Genomic DNA, 18,594 nt, shown 5'->3' with positions numbered 1-18,594 from the left:
TTCTAGAGGGGGCTTTGTGCCCAGAGTGCTTCATCCTGCCAAGGACTGAGGAAGTGGATGTGATTCTCCACTGGTTCTGGAGGGGGCTTTGTGCCCAGAGTGCTTCATCCTGCCAAGGACTGAGGAAGTGTATGTGATTCTCCACTTGTTCTGTAGGGGGCTTTGTGCCCAGAGTGCTTCATCCTGCCAAGGACTGAGGTAGTGGATGTGATTCTCCACTGGTTCTGGAGGGGGCTTGGTGCCCAGAGTGCTTCATCCTGCCAAGGACTGGGGTTGTGGATGCTTTTCTCTACTGGTTCTGGAGGGGGCTTGGTGCCCAAAGAGCTTCACATGCAGTGTGGCAGGTCCCATTCCCTCACATGGGTGAGTGTGCCACGAGATAACCTAGGAACAGGTAGCATTATAGGTCATGGAGGCAGAGACATACCCCACCCTGCTGCGGCTTCGCCTGCCACCTGCATGTGCAAACAGTGCTGAGACTCATGCCTCATGGAAGCTGGGCAGGGTCCAGGACATCTCCTGCAGCCTCGGACGGCTGTCCACTGGGGGATGATTGCGGTGCAGGTGGCGGTGTCCACCGCTGTACAGGTCGGTGTAGTGGTTGACAGAAAGGGTGACTCTGGTCCCTCAGTCAGAGCCACTGTGCCCTGTCCTGACCTGCTCTTCGGCTTGTGCCCCATCCCCACCTTTGATGTTGCTGCTGGTGTCTTGCCACTGTCCCCTTTTGGTGTGTAGGAGCCTTTGCTTGCTGGTAGGTGCGGCTTCTCCCTCCGGCATGTGGGCACCTCCTTCACCTTGGCAGGTGGCGAAATGGCCTGCTCCTTGGCTTTGCTAGGTGGCACACTGGCAGCCCTGATGGGTGGTGCCCACGATGAGACCGGAGTTGCTGTGACGGCTGGGCTTGGGGATTTGGTGGATGAGGTGCTGGGCTGGGACCTGGAAACCCTGGCCCAAGGGGAAGGACGGGGGGAGGTGTAGGGAAAAAGTAAATGTTAGCCAGGAAAAGTTTCTTAGACACACTGGGACGGGAAGATGGAGGGGGTTTGGGAGTGGAGGAAGAGGTAGTGGTTGTAGGAGGTGTACATTTGCTGAATTTGAGTGAAGGTGCATGGGCCGGAGGCTGTTGTGAGGTGGATGGCTGTTGGGTGGGTGTGTGCCTGCGTTTGTGTACTTTGGGAGGAGGGCTCACAGAACACTGGGAGAGGACACAAGGGATGTGTGAATGGTAGTGGGGGTGGTGAGTGCACGAGAGCGGTGTGTGGTGATGGGCGTGCTGGTGATGGAGGTAGTGGCTGAGGATGTAGTGCATGCAGGTGTGAGTGGAGACGAGAAAGGGAGGGAGGAGGAGGACGTGGAGGAGGGGGACACAGTGGAGGCAGTGGATGTTGGTGTGTCTGCATGGGGATGGTGCTTGTGTGAGTGCCGGATGGGGTTTGTGTGGTGCTTATGATTGCTATGTCCACTCTTGTGTGTTGATGAGTGTGCATGCTGGTCTGATGGTGTGCTTGGGATAGGCTGAAGTACAGGGGATTGGCTCTGGGTGGATGAAGTTGGAGGGGGAGGCTAGACACAGGATTTTAGCAGGGCAGACAACACTCTGGACAACACGTTAGAGAACATTGGCTGGGGCATCCCTGATGCCATGGCCACTGTTATTTGAAAAGACCCACTGGCCAGGTAATGGACTACAGACAGAAACTGCACTAGAGGGGGGATCTGCTAGACCACGATTTCTCTGAGGAGTCAATTGTGTCATGCGCTCGGCTGCCCAATCATCCCTGCTCTTGGAGCATAATAACATAATAATGGGCTTGATGGTGCCCTACCAACACAATTTTGCATGTTAGGTTAGCTCTTCTAAGTAATGATAGTCCTACCTGGCCCATATTGGCCACTTATATACCTCACCCTTCAGCATCGAACCTAATGGTCGCTTATATACTGAGCTGACGGCAATATACAGACGATTAGTACAGTTTGTAACGCAAACATTAAACACAAACCCAGTATGCACTGCACCAGCACAACCACATGTAGTAACGCCAGGCATTAACCCTGCAACTGTACATTCGATCATGGGTAAAGTACCCGCCAAACGAGAAGAAATTACTTTTTGGTTAGCTCAAAAAATAAATGCTCTGGAAGCAGTATTTCCCCATAAGGGACCTCAGGATAAAGACAGAATAGTGTCAATGTGCTTGCCATTTGGGAAGGTTCCCACAGTAGATAACTGTAATACATGGAGCACGGTATTTGCCGGGCTCTATACTACTGCGCACGGTACACAACACTTGCCAATTTACCGGAAGTGTTGAAACAAATTCAAGATGAATACGGGGCTGCCTCGGCCCTGGACTTGGGGATGCAACTAATGGGCAATTTTGCCACAGTATCCTCAATTATATTAAGTGACCGGAAAGGAGAATCGGTCGCACTGGTAGTGTGCATGCAGCACCGGGACGTTCCTCCACAGAATCAAGAATGCAAGCTGCTAAAGATTATAGCGGAGACCTACTCTATTATTGGTCGAGATAGTCTGGGGGCCAGACCAACAAAAGCACAATTTCAAGGTAAATCTAATAAAGATTCTACCTTCAAGCTCCTGACGGTACTAAGAAATGCTGGAATAAAAAACAACAAAAACCTAAAAAAGAAAGGGGTGAATATCCGCATACGAAGATCGAACAGAATAGATACAATCTCAAAAATAGATATAATATAAAAACGCCTGACAGATATCAATATACTGATATACGCCAATCTCGTTCCTTTCAGGACTCATTGGAAAAACGCAGTGAGAGATGTGGGCAGTCAGAGCAAAGAACTGAGTACGTGAAACCGAGACAGGAATCACAACGCTTAACAGAAGTTACTGTTAAAAAAAAGAGAAACTTCCCCAACAAAAAACACAATTCAAAAAGAAAAAGTTGGCAGCAGTTGCAGCTCGACATGCTACTCAAGAAGAGGACTCTCTTGAAGAACAAGAAGTGTGCAACAGCGCTGTTAGACAGCGCAGCAGAGGTCACAATAGTTTGCCAGAATCTTCTAGAGCATCTGGAGGTGAAAGCAACTGATGACTTCCTACAAGTAGAAACTGCGGACATGCGTGTCTCCACGCCTGATAGGGTGTATAAAGTAACATTACAGTTAGAAGGAGACATTGAGCACACAATAGATGCAATCGTTTGGGATCATGTCGTAAACATATGTGATATTTTGCTGGCCGAACAGGAATGGCCACCTGAATTTGTCCGTACTTGCCGATATGGGGGAAGATGTAATCAAACCTTCTTTCTCGCCCCTTGTTCCCAGGGAGCTTGCAGAATCCTACGCCATCAATTGGACATAGGTGCAGGCACCCGCGTTATATAACAACCACATAGGATGGGACAAAGGTTCCCCATACCATGTAATCCCTATTAAAAATCAACCCCAATATCCAACAAAACATGATGCTAAAGCACCCGTGAGGGAAATCCTCACACAATTGGAGTACCAGGGCGTAATCGAACCCTGTGTCTCACCCATGAATAATCAATTATTCCCAGTAGCTAAACCAGACCCCTCATTCAGAATAGTCCTAGACTACAGACATTTCAATAGTCATAAATATGCATACACTATACAGAATTCACACAGCACAGAACTCATGAACAACATAGTGCGTAAAAAATACAAAACAACACTGGACATTTCCAGTGGTTTCTTCTGCCAAAATATAGCGCTCGAGAGTAGAGACTTAACAAGTTTCAGCGCACTACGGTGCCAGAACAAATTCTGTTGTTTACCCCAGGGGTACAAGAACAGTCCAGGACTGTTCGCGGCTTGTGTGACTTCAATATTGCATGACATTGACCCTGAAGCATTGTCCTATGTGGTTGATATTTATCTCACGGATGATGAGTTGCTGCAGCATTTAAGATGGGTAGCCCTCATTGTTGTGGGATTTGCCGAGTTCGGCTACAAATTCAATTAAAAAAAAAACAGAAATAGCCTTCCTTAGCGTCCTGTTTCTGGGATGTGAGCTATCAAGTGAAGGAAAGAGCCTAGCGCCACAATTGTTGGAAAAATGCACACAGTTACAACCTCCAAATACCATGAAAAAACTCCAGTTCCTATTGGGTTTTCTACATTTTGGCAGAACTTACATTCCTGATTATGCATCATGCATAAAACCTTTATATGACTTAATATGTCCTGATGTTTCAAGTAAATTTTGGGCAGTCGAATACAAATGCATTCTCAGCGCTTTGCAAACAGACATTCTTGCAGCACAACACTTACACAGAAGGGACATAAAAAAAACACATCTGGTCCTCAGAGTAATTGCTGGTGCCATTGGTTTCACCTATATAACTTGCAATGAGGGAGAGACAGTCCCGATTGCATACAAATCACATTTATATTCAGCAGCAGAACAACGTTTTGCGAAGACTGAGAAAATTCTCACTACTGTTGAGATGGCCTTCATTAAAGAAAGACCTCTAGCCCAAGGCAAACGCATTATTGTTGTCTCTCCAATCCCAGTCCTTGAGGCTATTACCAAAGTCAGTATCCCAAATGCTAAAGCATTACATCCATGTTGATTCATTGGGCAACGTCTTTGACAACCACTGGTGTAGACTAAGGGCCTCATTCCGAACCGGACGGGCGGCGGACGCCGCCCGCCGGGCGGAAACCGTCCAAACACCGCCCCGCGGTCAGAAGACCGCGGGGGCATTTCAACTTTCCCGCTGGGCCGGCGGGCGATCTGCAAAAGATCGCCCGCCGGCCCAGCGGGAAAGCGCCTTCCACGAGGATGCCGGCTCCGAATGGAGCCGGCGGAGTGGAAGGTGTGCGACGGGTGCTGTGGCACCCGTCGCGCTTTTCAGTGTCTGCTAAGCAGACACTGAAAAGCAATGTGGGGCCCTGTTAGGGGGCCCCTGCAGTGCCCATGCCATTGGCATGGGCACTGCAGGGGCCCCCAGGGGCCCCACGACACCCGTTCCCGCCAGCCCGGTTCTGGCGGTGTAAACCGCCAGAACCAGGCTGGCGGGAAGGGGGTCGGAATCCCCATGGCGGCGCAGCTTGCTGCGCCGCCATGGAGGATTCCCATGGGCAGCGGGAAACCGGCGGAAGACCGCTGGTTTCCCGTTTCTGACCGCGGCGTTACCGCCGCGGTCAGAATGCCCATGAATGCACCGCCAGCCTGTTGGCGGTGCATTCGCTGCCCTCGGCCCTGGCGGATTCAATCCGCCAGGGTCAGAATGAGGGCCTAAATGTTTGACCCAAAATTACAAACTCAGGAATTTTTGCAATATGAACTAGAATACCCAGTTCCAGCAAATGCACTGACTATTGATCAATATCAAAGAGTCATGTACACCGATGACAAGGCACAACCTGCAGTAGGCACTAATCATCAGTACTCCGCTGCTTGCAGTTGTAAGTGGCTACATGGAGGATAATACATTTTCTCCCCAGCATATGTTTATGCAAACCCTAGGGAATTGCACAGCACAATTACCAGAGCTAAAGGCTCTGGTGATAGCACTGGAACATATGGATCCTGCATAGTTAACACTGATTGTTTGTGATTCGTACTACTGTGTCCAGTTCTTCAATGAATGGAGCCAAAATGGGTTCAGAGATTCTAAAGGCAACACCATCAAACAGACTTCTGTGGGGAAACGTACCAGATATGAAGGAAACACTACCAAATGTCCATGTTGTACATACACTTGGACACCAGTGCCTTGGAATAAACATCGCTGGAAATACACTGGCTGATGAAGCCACAAAATCAGCTTTAGCCATGGCTACAATTGTTGCAGTAACCTGCTCAGGAAAGAAACCGGATGATCACATGCGGGCTGCCGTGAAAGCTACAGTTGAAGGCACGCCCTATCCCAAAGCATTTCCTACTAAATATTCCTACCGTATGGGAGGCTGCCTAGATGCCTAAGTAAAAATACCAGGTGTGGGGTTTCGAGTAATTCCCAACAAAGACATAAGATCAGAGTTGATTAAAGCGGCGCATGAGGGGGTAGCATCTGCCCATGGTGGTGTGGCAGCTACAATATCATTGTTGCAAGCACGTTATTGGTGGCCAGGTCTATACAAACAGGACAAGCAGTATGTCCTTTGCTGTGACATGTGCCCACAAATTAAGGGTTTCACTGTCAAACGCCCACTGCAAACACCCCTCCTAATTTCAAACAAACCATAACAATGTGTGTACTTGTACCATTGTGGTCCCGTAACACCAGACTATGCATACAAATACATTTTAGTCGCTGTTGACTCATGCTCCAGATTTCAGTGGGGGTGGCCACAATGCTCGGCTGACGCTTGGACTGTTATTAAAGATTTGTGAGTCTTTATCGGTACATATGCAGTTGCGGCTTTCCACTCAGACTAGGGCCCTGCTTTCGCCTCAAGGGCATTAAGGGACGCCATGGCTTCATTAGGGGTCCAACTCCATTCCTCGTCTCCATTTCATCCCAAGGGAAATAGTGTTGTGGAGCTACAAAACTGTGATTTAAAGCAGTCCTTAACAGCCAGAGTCTTAAGTACGGGTCGTAGTTGGCTTTAACACCTGTATGGAGTCCAGAGAGCACTGAACAATCTGCCAAGAAGGTCCCTTGGGGGTCGTACTTCAACAGTACCTGTTCAGAACTCGAATGTATGTTCCAGATCTTGATGGTCCTGGCGTGGAGGTGGCAGAAACACCCTTTGACATAAATGAACGTGTCACTGTCTTACAGGAATTACAACAGTTCTGTGACGACAAGGCTTCTGCAAGTGCTGCCTGCACAGGAATTAAGGCTGTGTCAGTAACACCTTCCGGCTGGATTTCCAAGGTTTGGGATCTAGTATGTGAAAAGGTTGCTGTGAAAAATGAGTTTGATCCTTCTTATCGTGCACCGGTCCCAGTCTTGGGAATACACGGTACCAGAACTGTCATTCTACCTCCGTTGGCTGGTGCTAAAGAAAATCGCTTTGTATCTATCGGCAATGTCAAGTTACACCATGTGGCCGATCCCGCACAGCAGACCAAGAGGAACAGCCAGCAGTTCCCGAATCCCTCTCACTACTGGTTAGGAAGTACCTCTACAAGTTGTGAGCAGCAACACTGACACATCTCCGAGCTTGGGGAGGGTTTAATATGATCTTGCATTGGTTCTTCTGACTTCTGTTTCAACAAATAACACAGAAATAACTGATCCATTTGACAACACTTCAACATAGAAGGTTGGGGTCATTTATTCTGAACCACTATGGGAAACCCCCACAAGTTCTCCACCTACAGACACAGCTCCAGCTTTTGCACAAACTGCTTCTGGATACTTCGCCGACGTCAACGACACCTTCTCGGACTCATTCGCCTCTTCTACATCTGAATTGTCACAAACACGTAAGCTGATAAACTGGCTTAAAACAAATTATTTTATTTTCCCATGGAACTATCTGTGGCTTTCTTTGACTACATTAGCCTTCCTCCTTTGGATTGGGTTTGTCATAACATTCTTTTTATTAATACATGGTCATTTTCTTCCTGTAAGATCAAAAGTTTAACTGGTGGATGAGGTCCTAAAACCCAATTTTTCTTCTCACAAGGTCCGCAGAGACTTGTCTTTTGTGAACATTTGTGCTATACAAATTTCTGATGGGATTGATTGGGATAAAGTAACATTTGATATATACGCCCTGACAAAGGTCATTCAAGTACCATATGTGTTTAAACTTTCGATGAAAGATGTAATAATACCTGGAGTTGTTTCTGATGACTGGGATGTGAAAACAGTTCATTCTATGATGACTGAATTGCAGTATTATACTGTATTTGATAGTGAAGATGTTTATCAATCTAAAGAGAATTATGGTGATATGTTTTGCTATAATTATTACGGGCGCCATTTCATTCACAGAGCAAGTACCCCTATAAGACTATTTTTAATTACACACAATGGGAACATTGTCCAACTCTGCCACAGGAGACTTCAAAGCGTATTCTGAAAGGTTTGCATATTTTTCTGGGCACAATGTTAGAGTCATATTATTTTAAATTGCCATCAATGGAAAATGTATATATATTATTGACAGATACGAGATGTATTTATTCGGATTTCTTTGTTTCCCGGTTGGCTATAGAAGGCTATGAATATTGGTTGAAGTCGATTGATTTAAAATGCATTTGGGGGACTAGACATTTACAAATAAGGGGGGAGGAAGCTTTATTTAGAGCATGCCTGATACCTGTTCAAATGATATTTTTAATTGAAACTGTACAACAAACAAGTTGTTTAGGCTTAGCAAAGATTAAGGAATTGAATGCACCAAGTATTCCTGCCCCTGCAAAATTTCACAAATGGCAAAAATATATAAATGCAACTGAAGATCAGCTCGATGAGTGGGTCCAGAATGGCATATTTAATGCTTCACTGTCAAGTCCTGGTGGGTGGGTATTGTGGCCAATAGATACCAATGGGTGTCATAAACATTTTATAAACTCCAAGGGGTTTTCAGAACTAATAAGCTGGACCCTCGCTATATAATCATCCGAACATGCGGGTATAGTAACAACATACAGTGTAGGGAAACTATGCCAGCAATGGTTAATGAGTTCCTCACTAGATGCGGTTAAAGACCCCCTCAGTCTCCTGTCCAATAATACTGACTTACAGGACTTCCTGTTAGGCCCCAGAAAACAACGCAGAAGGCGCTTCTTATATGAAGTACATAATGATATTTGGAAGCTTTCTCAACAAGAAGCTGCTGCCTGGTTAAGGTAAATAGACCAAGAAAACTTAGAGATCATTAGCTGTTGTAGATAAGGGGATTACCCTGGCCGACTGGATATACATATTAAACAACATTGTTTCCTTTGCAATAGACATAATGCAAAGTGATACGTCTTCTTTACACCGTGGCCAGAGTCAGCTAAGGTCCATTATGTAGTTGGGTTGGACACTTCAAACACTGAAGGCAGGTCACGTTTCCTGGCAACATGTTATCGCAAGGGACATATTTTCCACATTTAACTTAACTTAACGCGACAACAACAACTAATGGCTAAGAAAGAAGCGACTTCTGTCATGTTAAACATTGAAAACAGAAAAGTTGCCTTTTACTGTGGCTGAAATACCATCTGCTGATTGGTTAATACACGAGTTCATTAATCTGCCTATTTCAACACTTCAGTTCACGTCCTGTTTAAAACGCATTCCAGTAGTCAGATATGAAAGGCTGGGAGATAGTTACATCCATGAGGTGTTGGAGCTGCCCTTCTCGTACAAATGTCTCAGTGGCATGAAAGAAGTCTTTCTTAGTGATAGTGAATGCAAGACTCCTGTCAGCCATTAAATGGTTTGTAAACAGCTGTCCTTGCAAGGGGCGTGTAATGCTTCGGCAGCAAACTTGGCTCGTTATCTGAAGGGAGTTCCAGTTCCCTTCATTAGACCTGCGTTCCAGGTGCTTTCAAACGACATCTATGTTCTCCTTCATAGTGAAGACTGTTGTGGGATGCGGGTCGAAATAGTTTATGTTGTTTCGGTTTCTAAGATTGTTACATGCTGCGGGAACGTACTCTTTCCTCCCACTAGACAAAGAGAGGTAGCTGGCATTTGGCCCCATATTGCTACTTCTAATGTGAATTTTGACAAGTTGAGCAGCCTCAAGGCTTTATTGTTCCAAAAACATGTGGCGCTCACATCTGCACGCAAAACCTATGCCCTTCAGGTGGCAAGGTCATCAGCAAACATGCAGTCCCTTTTAAGTACCAACTTTCCGAGACACTTTGGTGAGCTCGTGGGACGAAGTTTTAATGAGTCCAGTACTACTGGAATTGCAAATTTCTTTAAGGCAGTTGGGGCTAGATGTAGGAAACTAGCAAATTGCGACTTGCAATTTGCGAGTCAGTGCGACTCGCAAATTGCAAGTCGCAATTTGCTATGCAGAAAGGTGTCTCAGACACCTTCTGCGAGTCGCTATGGGGTCGCAAAGACCCACCTCATTAATATTAATGAGGTGGGTCGCAATTTGCGCCCCCATAGCGACTCTGGGCACTCACGGGGATGGAGGCCTGCTGGGAACAGCAGACCTCCATGTCTGTGACTGCTTTTAAATAAATCAGTTTTTTTTTCCAAGTGTAGCCCGTTTTCCTTAAAGGAAAACGAGCTGCACTTAGTCAGGGCAGGCAGTGGTCCCTTGGACCACTGCCTGCTCTGAAAAAATATTTTTGGGTCCAGTCACAAAGGGGAAGGGGTCCCATTGGGACCCCTTCCCGTTTGTGAGTGGGTTACCATCCACTTCAAGTGGATGGTAACTGCGACTCCATTTGCGACAGGGTATGCGGTCGCAAATGGAGTTGCATACCACTGCGACTCGCAAATAGGAAGGGAACACCCCTTCCTATTTGCGACTCGGAAATGCATTTTGCGAGTCGGTTCCGACTCGCAAAATGCATTTCAGCATAGCAAACACGCATTTGCGAGTCGCAAACGGCAATTTTCGCCGTTTGCGAGTCGCAAACAGTTTGCTACATCTGGACCTTGGTTCTGGTTTCGTTCACACCTTCTCCTCTATATTCTGTTTAATACCATCAGCCATCCACTCAATATTCTTTATCATTTTCAGGGGATTTCCAATAACTTTGGCTATAATAGGTGGCATTTTGCTATTACTACTTTTTCTGCGCAATGGCGGTTGCGTCCCAACAAGAAGGACAGAAAGGGCTCCCACCAGCGCAGCTGTGTCGTGAACGCATGATGCAGTACTTCTGAGCAACACTGCTGGAACAATTGGAGTGTGACTGGTCTCTGTCATTCAGACCGGTTTTGCATTGTGTGGAGCCCGTGTTTCAGTGCCTCTGGTGCTCATTCGATAATGCACTGAAGGTTTGCCTTTCTACGCAGCGCTTGCTTTCACTGGATGCTGATCTGTTGATGTTCTCGCTGAGGGCTCATTACCAGACATGCACGTTGAGGGTGCGTTTGCTACAGGTAGCTGCTTATGAGTTGCCCTTCATGGAGGATGTGGCTCTGAACTCATTACTGGGAACACCATGGAATGCTACTGCCTTGCTGAAGCTCAGGCTATGGAACACGAATGCTCCTTGATTCTTCTTGGTGATGCATTTCCTACTTTAACACCTGTCAAAGTGGAAGATATCCTGTCTTCAATTGTCCCAGATTCTATTGGAAACTTCCAAAATGACTCTGACTCTTGAAATTCAGCCTTTTTTACACCACAAGTTAACATTTTTAAATTGTCCTTTTATATATGCTCAAGTGTCCTTTTAACTTGCCATTATTGACATTTATATATATATATCTATATATATATATATATTATATATATTGGGTTGAGTTTTAGTAGCTTTTATACATAATTAGGCTTTGAACCACCTTCAACCGGCAAGGGGAGGGTGTTGTGTAGCCATTTTAGTTATAGCTCCATACACATTATTTTTGCATACTAAGCCTGCCACTGTGCACCTTAACCTAGATATATTTTATTCAGCTTTGTTTATTATTTTAACAATAGCCACCTTTGTGGTCTTGTTTTATTTGTTTCCATCTAGCTGTTCTTAGCTTAGGCTAGCACTGTGTTCTTAAACAAGCACTCTGTGATTCTCTCTAGGCTGCAGTGAAATAGGTTGCCGGTAAAACGTGGTAACACTTTGTCTCTGGTATTCATAGAAATAAAAAACATCCTTACGTAGGGATGTTTTCTCAGAGCAACAGTTGTTTTCATATAAAAACACTTCCCTGTCCCATACACGTTCGAGAGAGATTCCAGCCAGATGACCACAACTGTTTGCTGATTGCTGAACGCTACGCTGCAGCTGCTTATGCAGACTTCAGGCTCTTGCTCAGGCATGGGGGATGATGTCTTCCCAGGGGAACCTGAAGGGCAGAAATAGAGCTTAACATGGTGTGCTCTAATATACCCTTGGTAGGAATTAGTCCATTGACTCTAGTGACAATATGGTAGCGTTATTTCTATGCTTCACTCTCTTTCAATTGATACAATTTTAATCCTGCCAAGCTTTATCATCCTGGCCATTGCAGTACATGCTTTATTTTCTAAGATGCAGTTGCTTCATTAAAGCCTTATTGAAACATATACTGCCTCTGCTTGTCCTTGTATATGTGAGACTAATGTAACTGAGAGAAAAAGATGAGATCTGAGTGACCATGATTTTCCTGAGGAGTCAATTGTGTCATGCGCTCTGCTGCCCAATCATCCCTGCTCTTGGGTAGAGATGAGGCAATGCTAGTTAGCCGGAGCAAAACCCTGGATTGGGGCGACAGGTGTCACCTGTAGGGGATTAGACTCAGGGCCTGATTCTAACTTTGGAGGACGGTGTTAAACCGTCCCAAAAGTGGCGGATATACCACCTACCGTATTACGAGTCCATTATATCCTATGGAACTCGTAATACGGTAGGTGGTATATCCGCCACTTTTGGGACGGTTTAACACCGTCCTCCAAAGTTAGAATCAGGCCCTCAGTCTCCTACACCGGAGGCGATTCTCCCGCTCAGATACAGTCGTCTCATTAGAATAATGAGACCCTACGCAACACTTGCACATTCCTCTTTGTGTACATCATATATCACATACACCCCATGTTTCTCTTATCTGACACATATGTGCTGAATTTGTACCACAGATCTGCACCATTTTACAGACAGTATGAGACAGGTCTGCTTCTGTGGCAGCACTAGCACCTTACTCAGTAGCCAGTACCAATGCAGGCATACTTGGACACAGTTCAAGTGTGTCTGTGTATATGCCCAGGTTGGTATCCCTTCCTGGACATAAATGGTCTACTATGGTGACAAATGCTGCCCGCAGTATTGGCAAGAAATCTTTAATGTTATTCAGTTAATGTGCAGGAATGGACAACTACGTGAACATGAGGAAACTGCCATGGCATTGTTGCTCTAGTGTTTGTGCCTTGACATGGCACACACTTATTAGTGACAAGAAACAAGAATGTATCAATGAACTCCTCAACACTTTACCATGCTTACACCACCCCTGGGCAGTTGTTAGTCTTTTAGTGCTGATAATGAGTAAGATGTACTCAACATCTGGCGCAGGGTTAAAGACAATGGGCGTTACAATGAGATAACCACTGCAACAACCATTGCAGCCCATCTGATGTAGAATACTGTGTCATGCTGCCCCATATGGACAAGGAGGTGTAACGCTAATAAACAGCTGCATGACAAATCCATGTACATATGGTGCAATGAAATGCATCACAGGATCATCAGGGAAAGTGATGCTTTTGTGGTGCCAGGGTCTTTATAATCTGGCCCTTCATCGACAGACAGATTATAAATGTTTGCCAGTTGTTCTGACCTACCACTAAACTGGCTTGCTTACTCAGCTTAACAAGTTGAATGTGAAACTGTTGTCCATGCAAAGAAATGTCCAAAAATCACTAAGCTGTGTTTTTCTGTCATGTATTACAGGTAAGCCTCCACCATACACCACTGGAGAAGTGTCCCCATTGGAAGACCCCAATGCAGCCAGTAAGTGTCACCTTGTGCTTCACGTGCGTCATTCCTGGGTTTTGTGTGAGAGGGTCTGATGTGAGCAATACAATGATGAACTGTAATGTGTGACCAGTGAGATGACATCATCTGAGATAAGATATAGACATCATGTCTGATGCTATGTTGAGGATGGGAGTATGAGTTGATTTGTGCACTAGTGCCAACGTGTGTTGCTATGGAACAGTGGGTGTTAGGAATAGGAAAGCATGCCCACATATACATTGATGTCAATCATGATATGTGTCTGAGCTGCTGTTTATCTGATTAGCATGCCTGTTGCCAACATATATGTCACAGCACTTTTGACAGTACTGTGGTCCAGACATAGCTTTCAGTTACTCAGGATACTGTACAGATGATGTGCATAGAGGTCTCTAGGGGGCTTCTGTAGGAGACACTTGCACCACCTGTGCCTCACTACTCTTCAGATTTTGAGTGAGGCAGGGGTCATGCAAGGAGCCTTATTGTGCTGGCCAACCATCAGTTGAGTACACAATGAGGATACTACTTTGCTCAAGTTGTTTGTGGGAAATGTCTACAGTATGTAGCAAGCTAGATGTGTGCAGATTCCCCAGGATGGTCTACCCATCATGATATTTGTGAGTGATGTTGGTCAAATCACATGTGCATAGAGTGTGTACCTGGTGCTTAGGAGATGTCTGACATGAATGTAGACATGTTCAATAAATAGGAATATTGTAACTGCACCCAATACAGTGCCAATTTTACTGTGCCACTTAGGGCACCCATACAGCCACCATGTGTGTGCTACATTACTCAATTTGTACAACATAGCACAGGGTAATGGACCAGAGGTATCAATTATGCAGACAACATAGATGTACTCTTCATGCTTTAGCCAAACTATATGGGCACTAAGCCTGAACTGTACATGTGGGCCCACTGTGAGCAATGGTGTGCCCCTTGTAATGCGTGCGATGAGTTTTAAACCAAGCACACATGAATGATGCTTAGCCAAACCTTAGAATTGCCACTGGGAAGTTTCCTGTCCCCCTATCAGATAACCCCCACCTTGCATCCATGATGCCTGGCCAAGGCTTGATGTAGCACCAGGGGCGTCAAAGCGGTGGATTGCATACGTTGCCCCATGTATTGACAATGCACAGGGATTCTGGAATTGTAGGGCCACTTGATCCTCACTAGCCTGATGACACAAATGTTGAGAAAGAACGCAGTAGTCCACTTGCCTCCGGGCTGTGATGGTCAACAATGGATAGCTGTTACCCCAGTGATATGTACATGATACCGTAGATGGGTGGTAGGAAGCTTGTATCGGTTTGGAGTTTGTCAGTGTTGTGGAATGTGTGGTAGACAGCATGTGTTATTTCAGGATGCTGTGTACATTGCATTTCTGTTCTACCTCCACCCAATGCTGTATTTAATGCCATGTTCACCTCATGTTTCAGCTGTCAAAATGACCCCAGCCAAAAAACTCACCTTTGAGAAGAGTACAGGCACATAATGGAGGTACAGGCCGGGTACCAAAGGATGGAGAAGAGATATAGAAGGGAGAAATCCACTGGGGCTTGCCGTGCATTTTCAAATGGGGGACCTCTGCTACAGCCCACACCTGGTCAGGCCACATCAAGGAAGGAATGTGGGGCTAGGGGGCCTCTGCTGGTCCTAACCCTTCCATTTCTACTGCACTAATCCACAGCCAGGAGCCCCAATAGCCACAAGCTCTAGCTTCGAATCCAACATGAAACAGGACATGGCAGCCACGATGGCAAGGTTGGATAAGTTGAAAGAGACAATGCCGATGATTACAAACTACTAAAGTACTGCAACAAAAAACTTAAGAAGTTGTAAAAGATTTGTGCCACAGCATCCCAGGTCCTCCTCTCTCCCTTTTACTAATGTTACATTTTTACAGGGTTTTAGGTGGGTAGTGTTAGGATAGTAAAATAGTGTAGTTTAGGTGAAGGTTAATATAAGTATAGTTGGGGGTTTGGGTTTTTATGTTAATGAAAAAAAAAATGAAATATGAAAAAAAAACTAGAAATATATATATAAAATATATGTGTAGCCTTAGTTTATGTTGTATTACTCGTGTCTTGTCTCTTAACCTCTTCGCTGCCAGGCCTTTTCCCCCTCCTGTGCCAGGCCTTTTTTTGCCTATTTGGGGCAGTTCGCACTTAGGCCCTCATAACTTTTTGTCCACATAAGCTAACCAAGCCAAATTTGCGTCCTTTTTTTCCAACATCCTAGGGATTCTAGAGGTACCCAGACTTCGTGGGTTCCCTTGAAGGAGGCCAAGAAATTGGCCAAAATACAGTGAAAATTTCGTTTTTTTCAAAAAAATTGGAAAAAGTGGCTGCAGAAGAAGGCTTGTGGTTTTTCCCCTGAAAATGGCATCAACAAAGGGTTTGCAGTGCTAAACTCAGCAGCTTCCCAGCTTTCAGGAACAGGCAGACTTGAATCAGAAAACCCAATTTTTCAACACAATTTTGGCATTTTACTGGGACATACCCCATTTTTGCAATTTTTTGTGCTTTCAGCCTCCTTCCAGTCAGTGACAGAAATGGGCATGAAACCAATGCTGGATCCCAGAAACCTAAACATTTCTGAAAAGTAGACAAAATTCTGAATTCAGCAAGGGGTCATTTGTGTAGATCCTGCAAAGGTTTCCTACAGAAAATAACAACTGAAAAAGAAAAATATTGAAATTGAGGTGAAAAAAACATAAATGTTTCTCTACGTTTTACTCTGTAACTTTTCCCTGCAATGTCAGATTATCGAAAGCAATATACCGTTACGTCTGCTGGACTCCTCTGGTTGCGGGGATATATAGGGCTTGTAGGTTCATCAAGAACCCAAGGAACCCAGAGCCAATAAATGAGCTGCACCCTGACGTGCGTTTTCATTCTATACCGGGTATACAGCAATTCATTTGCTGAAATATAAAGAGTAAAAAATTGCTATCAAGAAAACCTTTGCATTTCCAAAAAGGGCACAAGATAAGGTGCTGAGGAGCAGTGGTTATTTGCACATCTCTGAATTCCGGGGTGACCATACAAGCATGTGAATTATAGGGAATTTCTCAAATAGATGTCTTTTTTACACACTCTCCTATATTTGGAAGGAAAAAATGTAGAGAAAGACAAGGGGCAATAGCACTTGTTTTGCTAATCTTTGTTCCCCCAAGTCTCCCGATAAAAATGATACCTCACTTGCGTGGGTAGGCCTAGCGCCCGCGACAGGAAACGCCCCAAAGCGCAACGTGGACACATCCAAAATTTTGGGAGAAAACAGAGGTGTTTTTTGCGAAGTGCCTACCTGTAGATTTTGGCCTCTAGCTCAGCCGGCACCTAGGGAAACCTACCAAACCTGTGCATTTCTGAAAACTAGAGACCTAGGGGAATCCAAGGAGGGGTGACTTGCGGGGCTCGGACCAGGTTCTGTTACCCAGAATCCTTTGCAAACCTCAAAATTTGGCTAAAAAAACACATGTCCCTCACATTTTTGTGGCAGAAAGTTCTGGAATCTGAGAGGAGCTACAAATGTCCTTCCACCCAGCGTTCCCCCAAGTCTCCCGATAAAAATGATATCTCACTTGCGTGGGTAGGCCTAGCGCTGGCGACAGGAAACACCCCAAAGCGCAACATGGACACATCCTAAATTTTGGAAAAAAACAGAGGTGTTTTTTGCGAAGTGCCTACCTGTAGATTTTGGCCTCTAGCTCAGCCGGCACCTAGGGAAACCTACCAAACCTGTGCTTTTCTGAAAACTAGAGACCTAGGGGAATCCAAGAAGGGGTGAGTTGCGGGGCTCGGACCAGGTTCTGTTACCCAGAATCCTTTGCAAACCTCATAATTTGGCTAAAAAAACACATGTTCCTCACATTTCTGTGGCAGAAAGTTCTGGAATCTGAGAGGAGCTACAAATTTCCTTCCACCCAGCGTTCCCCCAAGTCTCCCGATAAAAATTATACCTCACTTGCGTGGGTAGGCCTAGCGCCGGCGACAGGAAACACCCCAAAGCGCAACGTGGACACATCCTAAATTTTGGGAAAAAACAGAGGTGTTTTTTGCGAAGTGCCTACCTGTAGATTTTGGCCTCTAGCTCAGCCGGCACCTAGGGAAACCTACCAAACCTGTGCATTTCTGAAAACTAGAGACCTAGGGGAATCCAAGGAGGGGTGACTTGCGGGGCTCGGACCAGGTTCTGTTACCCAGAATCCTTTGCAAACCTCAAAATTTGGCTAAAAAAACACATGTTCCTCACATTTTTGTGGCAGAAAGTTCTGGAATCTGAGAGGAGCTACAAATTTCCTTCCACCCAGCGTTCCCCCAAGTCTCCCGATAAAAATGATACCTCACTTGCGTGGGTAGGCCTAGCGCTGGCGACAGGAAACACCCCAAAGCGCAACGTGGACACATCCTAAATTTTGGAAAAAAACAGAGGTGTTTTTTGCGAAGTGCCTACCTGTAGATTTTGGCCTCTAGCTCAGCCGGCACCTAGGGAAACCTACCAAACCTGTGCATTTCTGAAAACTAGAGACCTAGGGGAATCCAAGGAGGGGTGACTTGCGGGGCTCGGACCAGGTTCTGTTACCCAGAATCCTTTGCAAACCTCAAAATTTGGCTAAAAAAACACATGTTCCTCACATTTCTGTGGCAGAAAGTTCTGGAATCTGAGAGGAGCTACAAATTTCCTTCCACCCAGCGTTCCCCCAAGACTCCCGATAAAAATGATACCTCACTTGCGTGGGTAGGCCTAGCGCCGGCGACAGGAAACACCCCAAAGCGCAACGAGGACACATCCTAAATTTTGGAAAAAAACAGAGGTGTTTTTTGCGAAGTGCCTACCTGTAGATTTTGGCCTTTAGCTCAGCCGGCACCTAGGTAAACCTACCAAACCTGTGCATTTCTGAAAACTAGAGACCTAGGGGAATCCAAGGAGGGGTGACTTGCGGGGCTCGGACCAGGTTCTGTTACCCAGAATCCTTTGCAAACCTCAAAATTTGGCTAAAAAAACACATGTTCCTCACATTTCTGTGGCAGAAAGTTCTGGAATCTGAG

The 18,594-nt window shown here is 45.6% G+C and overlaps 1 long non-coding RNA gene across 1 annotated transcript in view; it reads left to right on the top strand.

Moving 5' to 3' along the window:
* LOC138266598 (uncharacterized) overlaps positions 1 to 16,396 on the top strand; it is a 31,220-nt gene extending 14,824 nt beyond the window's left edge. Inside the window, exons 2-3 of the long non-coding RNA XR_011199567.1 lie at positions 13,469 to 13,528; positions 14,980 to 16,396. This is a non-coding gene — a long non-coding RNA (uncharacterized lncRNA). The remainder of the gene's footprint in view (positions 1 to 13,468; positions 13,529 to 14,979) is intronic.
* Positions 16,397 to 18,594: the final 2,198 nt, after the last annotated feature.

Source organism: Pleurodeles waltl, chromosome 11 (genome assembly GCF_031143425.1).
Source record: "Pleurodeles waltl isolate 20211129_DDA chromosome 11, aPleWal1.hap1.20221129, whole genome shotgun sequence".
Taxonomy (NCBI): domain Eukaryota; kingdom Metazoa; phylum Chordata; class Amphibia; order Caudata; family Salamandridae; genus Pleurodeles; species Pleurodeles waltl.
Note: the sequence above shows the minus strand (reverse complement) of the source record. Positions and strands in the feature narration are given on the sequence as shown.